This window comes from Belonocnema kinseyi, chromosome 4, assembly GCF_010883055.1.
Source record: "Belonocnema kinseyi isolate 2016_QV_RU_SX_M_011 chromosome 4, B_treatae_v1, whole genome shotgun sequence".
Lineage (NCBI taxonomy): Eukaryota > Metazoa > Arthropoda > Insecta > Hymenoptera > Cynipidae > Belonocnema > Belonocnema kinseyi.
Genome location: NC_046660.1, coordinates 36,102,773 through 36,114,446, shown reverse-complemented (window position 1 = coordinate 36,114,446; position 11,674 = coordinate 36,102,773). Strand labels below are relative to the sequence as shown.

Genomic DNA, 11,674 nt, shown 5'->3' with positions numbered 1-11,674 from the left:
ACAGGGGCGTGACCTACATTATTTCTGTGACTAGTCACAGGGATGCCTTCTCGCCCCAACGACGCGTAGGAAAAGAGACAGGGGTGTGACCTTACATTATTTCTGTGACCAGTCACAGGGGTGCCTTCCCACACACACACACACAGCAACTTCGAAGAGGATGGTCGCATCGGCGGTGTCGGTGAAGTTATTGAAATCGATGAGTGAAAAATCGGCCGTCGAAAATACGAGCGAGGACGTGTAGTAGCAGGATCATGGATTGTCGGAATGATCCACAGAGGACATTCCTACAACTATCGGTTGGAAATCTGTCCCGATAATAAGAGAGATCAGGCTACTTTAATTGCATTAATAAAAAAGCATGTAGCGGAAGGGACAGAAATCCACACCGATTGTTGGAAGGGATAGATTAATCTCGAAGATCATGGATTTGTCCACAAAACTGTGAATCATTCCGAACAATTTGTGGGTCCCGATTCCGGAGCGCACACATAAAACATCGAGTCATCTTAGCGGTGGATGCGACGATTTCCCTCACGAGGAGGAGTGCGTAAGAGCAACATTGCAGAGCATCTCTGGGAATTTTTGTGGCGGCGACGCGTAAAGAAAATAGTTGCTGATCCGTTTAAAGAATTAATTACTAACATAAAAGCATATTGCCCTGGCCACTAAATATACTCAACAGACTATTATAAAAAAACTTATAAGGAGTATACAATCAAGACAATAAATAGTATATACTCAGAATTTCTAATTAAAATAAATTAAAATATATTTAAAAATCATAAAAGTAAAAAAACAATTAAAAAATTACAAAATACAAAAAAAAATGGTTTTCAAAATACTCTAACCTTCCCGTGGTGAAAAGCGTAAGTAGGTATCCAACCGAAACCAATAGAGAATGCTTATTGTTTTTTTTTTTTTTCATAAAAATCGAGATACCACTAATTTTCTTGGAAACTATCACTCGTAGAAAAAAATGTGTATTTTTGTACGATCTAAAACTTTTATAAAAAACATTTTGCGAGATTTTGCATATTGGCTGAGATAAACATTAAAAATGCACCTTTTTGGGTCTAAATTAATCGGGTTTGGTTGAGGATTCAATAATACGATAGGAAATTAACCTATTCGATTGAAAATTAACTTTATTGTTGAAAATTAAACTATTTTTATGGAAGTTTAACTTTTTCGTTAAAAATAATATTTTTGTGTTGGAAATTCAACCGTTTTGTATATAATTTATCTTTTTAGCTTTCGAATTCGACAATTCTGTTGAAAATTAACTATAAATTTAATTTAACTATTTGGTTCAAAATTTAACCTTTTTTAGTAAAAAAAAGTCAATTACTTTTAGTTGAGAGTTAAACTTGTTTGTTAAAAATTCATATTTTTCCCAGATTCATCTTCTTGGTTGAAAATGTAATTATTTTAATGAAGGATTTGACTATTTGGTTAAAAATTACACTATCTTTATGAAAATTTAACTTTCTGGTATAAAATTAAATTTTTTGCTGAAAAATCATATTTTCGACTTAAAAATTCAACCGTTTTGTAGATTATTCGACCTTTTAGCTTTAAAATTAAACAACTTTGTTTAAAATTGATGTAATTTATTTTTAAAATCGTGTTTTTGATTAAATTTGTATTTGATTAAAAATTAATCTTGTTTAATTGAAAATTAAACTACTTGGTTAAAAAGTGAATTGTTTCATATTTTTCAAGAATCACCTGTTTGATTTGAAATTTAATTTTTGGGTTGAAAATGTTTTTTTTTTGTTTTTAAAAAAGATAATTCTTTATCTGAAAATTTCACTATTTCATATTGAATTCAATATGTTATTTGCGCTAATTTGATTTAAGAATTTATTTCTCCATTATTACCCTATTTCCATGAAAATCACCCTTTCTTTTGTTTTGGTAGAATTTGGTGCTATGTTACTTTTCAGGGGAGAGGGAGGCTAAACCACGTTTGTCAACGAGGGTCGACGTATAGGGTTAAAAATAGTCTATAAGTGACAACGTAGTTTATGGAAGACCATTAATAGTCTAAAAGTTCACACGACTACAGAAACTTGGATAGAATAAAAGTAAGAAATCTATTCCAAACAAAGTCATAAATGAACTAAGATGGACCTGATTTAATTTATAATAAGTGAGACGTTTTTGGGTATTATTATTTAACTAACCATGAAAGACTTTTGTTAATGTTTAATCCCGACCATAAGAAATGCCATCTGCTGACTTGTTACATGCATATTTGCTCTTTAGCTCAATTGAAAAATTTGATGAGCAAGGTATAATTTAAAAATTATTTATGGATTTCTTAATTAAATATTTTTCCAGTTTCTGGTGAATGTCAGTAAGGTTTCAAATGGAATTAATCGAATTTCACGAGACAGGTAAGAATGACCTACCATCATTGAGTGTGCTGACATTAACAGTTACCAATGTTGATACGCGTGTTGGTGTTGCGGGTTGGCAACTGGGTATTCGTATATTGGTAGAGATATCGACTAGTATAAAAGCGCATGCGCATACATCGTTCAGCAATATTCCACCAGCTCGATTCAGGATTGAATAAAATTGCCAAATAAATGCTACTTTATAAATAAAGATCATTAACATCAATTCGCGATGAATAATTTATGATCATACTTGACAACGCTGAAAATGGGAAGCCATCAAAATGATTCAAATTTGGGCCATGCTGCATGTCTCAACTAACCCCATCTGGCTCAAATGTCAGATTTGAAAATCTTAACTCTACAATCTCTACCAACCTAGCAACCTAGCATCAGCCATATGCCACGTGGTTTCGATTTTATAATCAGCTGCTGGTCCTGTCTGCCGCATTGAAACATGTTTCTATTCAATAATGGTTGTAGAGATGAACTATATTTTTTGTTAACTTATGACATGTGAAATCATTTAACCACATGTTACCTACTCTAGACCCACCATGAAATAACTTGGGAAGAAACCCTATAGAAGTATATAGGGACACAATAACCTTATACGAAAGCCTTTGAAGTATTTTGCCATTCTTAAAATCACTTAAGATATATGGAAATGCTTCAGAATTTCTTAAGACCCCATAAAATACGTTGAAATCCTTGCATGACAGTAATAGATACCTCATGGTCTTGCAATCTTTGAAATTATTACAATCCTTTAAGATCTACTGCAATCTGATATAAAATCCCATGAAACTTGTTGGAATCGCTTAAGATACATGGAAATATTTCAGAATCTCTTGAGATACCATAAAATAAGTTGAAATCCTTGAAAAATCCTAATAGATTTCAGATGGCTTAGAAACCTTTGAAAATCATTCACAGAAAAAACAGAAGATAAAATTTACATCGATTTGCGCTGAAAGATTAGCTGCAACAAAAATTAACTTTACAGGGTAAACTTTAACCTACTATCGGTTAAACTTTCTTTTGTTTTTCCATGATAGCACGCGTGTTTTGAAAAACGCGAAGTTGTCTGAATCAAATTTTATCCCTCTAAAAAATTTCCTGCAACAAATTTTATCATTACTTTATTCTGTGTTACAATCCTTTGAAATCTCCTGTTAAGATCCTGTTAAGATCCTATAAAATCCGTTGAAATTCTTGGAAAACAATAATATATACCCCATTTACCCTTAAAATCTTACGAAATCATGACAATCCATTGAAATCTCCTGCAATCTGTCATTTAAGATATATAGAATTACTTCAGAAACTCTTAAGATCCCATAAAATAGGTTTAAAAATCCTTGCAAAATACTAATTCCCGTGTAGAAATATAAAAGTGGGTCTGATAAGGCACTGACCAGTTTTTCCTAGTAACGCTTTTTTAGATTTTTGCCATACTTACAGCAAACTTGTCAGGGCCTGTCCAGTTTCTCTCAGCTATGTCCTACTTTTCCAAATTATAATAATAATAATAAACAAAAACTAGTTTTACAAAACAAAATTTATTTGATTTAGTATAATGCTACTGAAAGTATATATTATATTATAATTTTTCAGTCTTTGATGCTGCAAAAAACCCGTTTTCAAGACCAGTAGAATTTTCGAAATTACTTTAAATTTTAACATTTTAAATTATACAAAAACTTGATAACTTCACTATACTTTTAAATAAATTACAAAATGAAAATTCCTTTTGCCTATATTTATTTTAAATCTATTTCACCTTCTCATAATAGGTGTATACTCGGAATCTTCCATATAAAGGCAACTTTGTCGACGATTTTTTAAATTCAACAATCGTATTTTTTGGTTCAGTGTCTTGAATAGTTTTTACAAAAAATGTTGGACGGAGACGGTTTATGTTTAAGTTAATGTTCTGAAATCTAAAAAATTCCCTGAATACATCTTTTTTGCAACTAATTTTAATGTAAGTTTCCAAATTTTTAAAAACTTTAACAATAAAAGAAAAATTGCCTAATGCATACATCTAGAAAATATTATAGAATTACTAATAATATATTTCAAATTCTTCTGGGCGGGCACAATTTTTTAAAATATTAATGAATACATTTTTTATTTTTATCAACACAATGAAAAGAAACTAAGTTCTTATCTTGCACGATGTTCCTTAACACGCTTTCGCCCCAGGCCTAAAGTGGGTTTATAGTTAATAAAAGACATTTATATTTTAATGCTCCATTTGTGCCCCATAATAATTTAATTATTTTGATTGAAAATATGATAACTGGTCTGGGCCTTGCCAGCGCCACTGTTTCAATGGGGCAAAATAGGGCAATTTCTACATGGGTAGACATCCCATGGCCTGAAAATTTTTCCAAGTCATTATAATCCTTTGAAATCTCCTCCAATTTAATAAAATACTGTATATCTGGAACAATATTTCTGAATAAAAAGGAATCGGAAGGAAATATTTTGTTCATTTGAACGTTCAGAACTTTAGGTACATTGCAAAACTCTAATAGATATGTAATAGCCTTGAAATCATTACAGTCCTTCGAAATCACTTGCATTCTGAAAAAATTCCATGAAATCTGTTGAAACTCCTTAAAATACATGAAATAACTTCAGAATGTCTAAAGGTCCCATAAAATACGTTGATATCATTTTGCAAAATACTAATAGATATTTCATGGCAACATTCACCATTCTTTATTTTCCTAATTTTTAGGTAACGATCTCAGAAATCTGTATAACCAATACGTGCATTAAATCAGAGTGTACCATTCCGCATCTCGTAAGGTGATTTTGAGTTATCATATACTTAATAGAAATTGAGAAAATTATAAAAATAAATTTTTTCAAAAGTCGGTCAGGAAAGGCCCATACATTGTTTCTGAATTTTGTCAGAATTTTTATTTAATGGAATTGAGGTTTGGCCTTTAAAGGGTTAAATCTCTTGCAATCTGATAAAATCCCACGAATTTTTTTGAAATCTTTTAATATTCATGGAAAGCCATAGGAATCTCTTATAAAATCCCATTCATACTTTGAAATCCTTGAAAACCCCTAATATATGTCCTATGGCCTTAAACTATTTGTAAATCATTACAATTCTTTGCAATATCATAAGCAATGTGATAAACTTCCACGAAATCTCTCAAAACCTTTGAAATCTCGTGAAAATACCTTGAAATTCATAGAAATCCTTTGGAGTATCTAAATGTATATCTTAAAATCCATTGAAATCACATAAAATCCTTGAAATCCATCGTTCAAAATTAGTTAGATGCTTTTGAAATATTTGAAAATCCATGCAATTCATTTGAAATCACGTGAATTCTGTTAAAATACGATGAAATCTCTAGAATATTGAAATCTATGAAATCCTAAGAAAAATTTCTTCAAATTGTTGAAAATTCTTTGAAATATCTTAAAATATTTTTAAATCCGTTGAATTTATTTGTATTATCGTCATATCCCTTAAAATATGTTGAAAATGAAATCCCCTGAAATTATAATAAATATTTTTGAAAGTCCGTTAAAAAAGCTTGATATCTTAGGAAATTTTCGCAATTCTTAAATATCCCGTCAAATATGGCAAATTCTACCAAATTTCTTGAAATCTTTGAAATATCGTAGAAATTCCAGAATATACCTTATGATCCATTGAAATTGCTTAAAATTCTTGGAAATCGTTAAATATTCCTATTCAAGTCCGTTAAGATCTCTTAAAATCATTGGACATTTTTGCCATCATTTTTTAAAATCCCGCGAAATATGCTAATATCCTACAAAATTCCTTGCGAAATCCCACGAAATTTCTTTAAATCTTTGAAATCATTAAAAACCCCAAATATATATTTCCCATGTCCGTGAAATATTTAGAAATCATTGCAATCTTTTGAAATCTCCTGCAATCTGGCTAAAACCGACGAAATCGGTTAAAATCCCTTAATAGCCATTGAAATACTTCAGAATCCCTTAAGATCCCATAAAATACTTTGAAATTCTCGAAAATCCCTAATATATATCCCAGGGCCTTGCAATCTTTGGAAATCATTATAACACTTCAAAATCTCGTGCAATACGATAAAATCCCGCGAACTTTCTGAAAATCTTTGGAATGCCGTGAAAACTCCTTGAAATTTATATAAATCCTTTGGAATATCTTAATATATCTTCAAATCTGCATTGAAAATACAAAAAATCTTTTAAATCAATAGATGTCGCGTTGCATTTCTTTATAATATCATAATATCCCTTAAGATTTGTTGAAATTTCTTGAAATCCCTTGAAAATCCTAGATATCCTTTAAAACTCTTTAAAAATGATTAAGATATTTATAAATCATTGAAATCATTTGGAATTCCATTGAATCTGTTAAAATTGCGCGAAATTTCTTAAAATCTTTAAAATATCGTAAAGATTCCGTAAAATATCATTGAAATACTAGGAAATTTTTGTGTCTTTTAAAATCCGTGAAATATGGCAAAATTCCATGAAATTTCTTGAAATATTTCATATCTAAATATAAGACCGCTACAATTCCTGGAAATCTCTTAAAATTATTGAAATCCTATGAAAATTTCTTGAAATCCATGGAAATCCTTATTTCATTTAAATCCAAGGAATTTTTTAGAATATCTGAACATCATTTAAGATCCATTGAAATGGTATAAAAATCCTTGAAATCCCTTATTAATTTCCGTAAAAACTCTTGAAATATCAGAGAATTTTCGCAATCTCTTAAAATCTCATGAAATATGATAAATTCCACAAGATTTCTTGGAACGATTATACACGACCCTGCAAAAATTCCTTTAAATTCGTGCAAATTCTGTATTATATATTCATACAAACCCATTTAAACTATGGAAACATTTGCAATCCTCTTTCTCTAAAATTCCGTGAAATATATATGTTAAAATCCAAGGAAATCTCTTGAAATCTGTCAAATCCTGTGAAAATTCCTTGAAATCCGTAAAAATCTCTAGAAATATTTTTTAAAGTTTAAAATCCCTCTAAATCTTTTTAAATGTTTGAAATCGTACACAGTTCTCTGAAATCCTTTTAAATCTGTTGAAATCCTTTTAAATGCCTGCAAATCTTTCAAATTTCTTTAAATCATTCGAACTCTTTTGCGATGCATTAAACAATTGAAATTAGTCAATTGTTTTAATGTATTGTAGTTGTCAATTATTTATTTATCTGTTCTGTTTATCATTTTGTTTAACCATCTTAGGATTAAAAGTGATGCTGTAGGTTTAGGGTTACTGATCTATTTTTCATATTATTACTACTAATTAATAAACATAAACTATATTAAAAGTAATAGGTAACGATTTGTTAATTATTTTCATTGCTTACTTTACTATGCTTCTGCAAGAACTTATTTTATGTGAAATTTTACTTTTTATACTGATGAAAGCAATAAAACCGTTAATGCTTAACCGCTGATGCTTCGCATTAAGATGGGTTTTGTCGCATGCTTTATGACAATACCAATGCTATATTTGTATATACATAATGAAAAAGATATTATCTAAGTAAGATATAAATCTATAAATACCAAAACAGAAAAAACAAAATGTAATTAACTTCTCGTGCTAATATTCACCCACAACACGGAAAATGTCAACTCTACTGAATCTTGTTTTGTTTCCATACTGAAAAATTTAAATTTATATACTTGAAAATTATCCGCAACAAAAATTCACTTCTGTCCTTTCCGTGAACTTTGACCTTTTTCTTTACTGATAATTTGAAAACTATGGGCACATGCGTATTTCTGCCAAAATATAATGGTTTCTGCGTCTTTCTAACTGCGAAGTTACTAAACTATGTATGCATTAATGACAACATCAATAAATTTTTCAAACTGCAATTTTAATAGAAAAATGTATACTTTAAAAAGACATATTAATGAACTTTACACTAAAAATTGCAAAATCCATGGTGCTAAATTCGATAAATTCCTATAACTTAAAAAATGATCAATGTTTACATCCTATCCAACGATCTATCTAGGGCAACTATGGTATTCATGTCAAGTGATTTTATAGATGACTAGACATTCGAAGTACTTTTTTCAATTGCAGAACTTGGTGTAAAATCATGTTTTTTTGGGCTCACAGTGACTTGGTCAGTTACCGGATGAGACTATTTGCATAATGATGTTCATCCCATTGCAAATTGTCGCAGGCATCATTTAAAGTTAAGTGAAGCAATAGTATCAGATGAGTACATCAATTCTAAACACAGGGTTTATACATTGAATTTAATTAGACGATCAATTTTAAATTACTTCATTATTTTATATTAGGTGCCACCAAATAAAAAACTAGCTGTATACAGTCCCTCATTAGGTTAGACATAGGTTAACATAAATTTCAATTATCTCAATTACTAGGTCGGATTACGACAGGCTTTAATTTACAAGTAACAAGTGTTAATGATTGAAAACGAATCAGTTTCTCACGTTTCACAAGACAAAAAACATCATATCCAGATGTTCGCAAACACACTTCATATTCAAATAGACTAACCCTCACTGCCATGAAAATTAATCCCCCGCATTCATTACTTCGTCAAAAAATGATCGTAAATAGGCCGTTGCGAGTACGGAAATTCCATATGACTGACACCAATATTTGCTTATTGTCAAAATGATTAGAATAACAAATATAAAGGGGAGCAAGGAAAACAGAAGTTGGGTATGATAATAATGTACATTTTCTGTACAGACATTTTAAAATAATTAATAATCAAGTCTATAATTGAATACCCTTACCATTTTGGCGCCGAATAAATCCAAAGGGAAAGACACAAAATCCTTTGCGAGAATGAAGATTACACAGTACACTTTTTATATTACCGCCGAACATTCAAATGATATTATGCCGCACTTCACCTTAACACTTAAAATTTACTTTAATCGATGTACAGCCACCATTCTTCACCTATTCTCTTGACATCTGCAATATTTACATTAAGGACTAAGCCGAATACTACGGTATTCGTGATCAGCCGAGCTACATTAAAACACATCCAACCCAACGATGGGTTAGCGAGCACTGAAACTGAAACATGACTGCTCTTTCGACATCGACTGTCGACATTCACTGCTGGCCACAACCTTACTTCCGATAGTAACCACCACTTGGCAGCACTTCCCCGAGAGTGCCTTAAGCTTACCGACCTTATTTTCAGTCTTTTCTGCATACTTCTTAGGGTGGTCCAAAAATGCATGGGAAATTTTGTTTTCAAATTTGTATGCATATCGCCCGGAAGTTAGATCGAATCCAAACAAAAATTAATCAAGTTTTTGTTATATGTAGAGGTGGCTCCAATCCTAATGAAGTTTAAGGCATTTGTAATGCCGGTCAGATTATAGAATAGCTGGTACCACCCTTTATTCATGGAAATTTTTTTCCAAAATGAAAGTATTGGAACATGAAATTGAAGTAGATTCGAAGCGATTTAAAAAAAAAAAAAGCATTCAAATTATTGTTAATTGCATTATTATAACGTGCCAAATATGGGTCTACCAAAAATTTGAATTTGCCATATTCAACTTACCATTGAAATGTTTTAAGACATTCTTGTTGGAAAAAAGGGTATGTATATGAAAAAATTTTATCTTTTTAATAAAATGGAACATATTTTGTGAATTATGTTCATCAATAGAACCAATTATAAAAATTTCATTTGTAATTTGCTTAAAGTTGGAAAAGGGGTCGAGGTGCTCTAGAATTTGAAGCGGCTCTTTCTATAAGAAGATTAGAAACTCTTTATTTCTTTTTTTTGTAAGTAAAATGGTTTATATGAACAAAACAAACAGCAAAATATGTCAAGATATGTAAATAAAAGTTCAAATTACACTTATTTATAACTTTATATCTTGCCGCGATTTGTAAAAGGACTTAAACGGTCAGTTCAATACGGCAATTTCCAATTTTTGGTGGACCCATATTTAACACGTTATAATAATGAAATTAACAATAATTTTAATGCTTACTTTCAACAAATCGCTTCGAATTCATTTGAATTTCATGTTCCAATAGTTTGATTTTGGAAAAAGAAAATTTCCAGGAAATAAAGGGGGGTACCAGCTATTCTATAATTTAACCGTAGTGCCTATAAAGTCAGATATCTGAAAAATAGTTTTTCTATGACTTCAAGAATCAAAATATTATAACTGATGTCATTCCGAATAAAAATATAATTTTTTAAAGAAAAATGTTAAAATTCACAAAAAAACCACTAATTTTAACCATGTTTTTTGCTCTTTCATATTTTGAAATTAAATTTTTCTGTGACTGATATCATCAGAACAATTTTTTTTAAGTCAACATTTTCTAAACAAATAATTACATTTTAAGATTATTCAGTTATTTTTAAAATTGGAAACAGTAAAGTTGTAGAGAATGTTTTTCCGGAAAAAATAAGAAGTGAGTGTCAGAAAAAATTCAAGTGCAAAAAATATGGTTAAAATTAATGTCTTTTTTGTGAATTTTAACATTTTTCATAAAAAATAATGTTTTTCATTTGAAATGACAGCAGTTATAATATTTAGATTAATAAAATCATAGAAAACCCTACTTTCTTCCTCACATGACTACTCTACTCAGGGAATGAGTGACGCGCCAAGCCCGAAAGGGGAATAGCTTAATTGTATATTAAAAAAAATATCACTCTCATAAGTGTATTATGTAGGGCAAAAAAACCCTATAAGTGAAAAAATGGGTTTTGTGAGTTTTTGACGCAAATCATGATTTTTTTGCGGTTTTTGAATGAAAATTGTTTAAACAATTTTTTAAAGTAATTATTTCTGAGAATAGAGATAGAATGTCGCGATTTTTTCAAAAAATTCTAACTTTTTGTTAAAATAACAATAATTTAATAATAAAAATAATGATAATTTTTTTAATAATTGATTATTATTGTTAATAATATTCTCTTTGAATAATGCCCGAAATTGCGGATTTTTTCTAAAATCGTCAATTTTTTGTTTACTTTTCACTTAGAGTGAGTTAATATTTAATTCAATTTAGCGAAAATAATTGGTTTAACAAATTATTATTTTCTGTCTTTTATTATTATTTATTATGTATCTTTTATTATTTATCTTCTTATTTATTAATACTAGAAACTTGCTTTTTTCTGAAACGTTTAACTTGATTTGTCTTTTTAGTTAAGGGCCATTCCCAACATATTTGATCATTTTTAAGAAATTTCTACCCCCCCCC

The 11,674-nt window shown here is 29.9% G+C and overlaps 1 protein-coding gene across 1 annotated transcript in view; it reads right to left on the bottom strand.

The window, feature by feature from the left end:
• Positions 1-9,495, bottom strand: part of LOC117172033 (ADP-ribosylation factor-like protein 4C) — a 39,070-nt gene extending 29,575 nt beyond the window's left edge. Inside the window, exon 1 of the mRNA XM_033359764.1 lies at positions 9,217-9,495. The gene's annotated coding sequence lies outside the window, so the exon portion shown is untranslated. The remainder of the gene's footprint in view (positions 1-9,216) is intronic.
• Between the last annotated feature and the right edge of the window lie 2,179 nt (positions 9,496-11,674).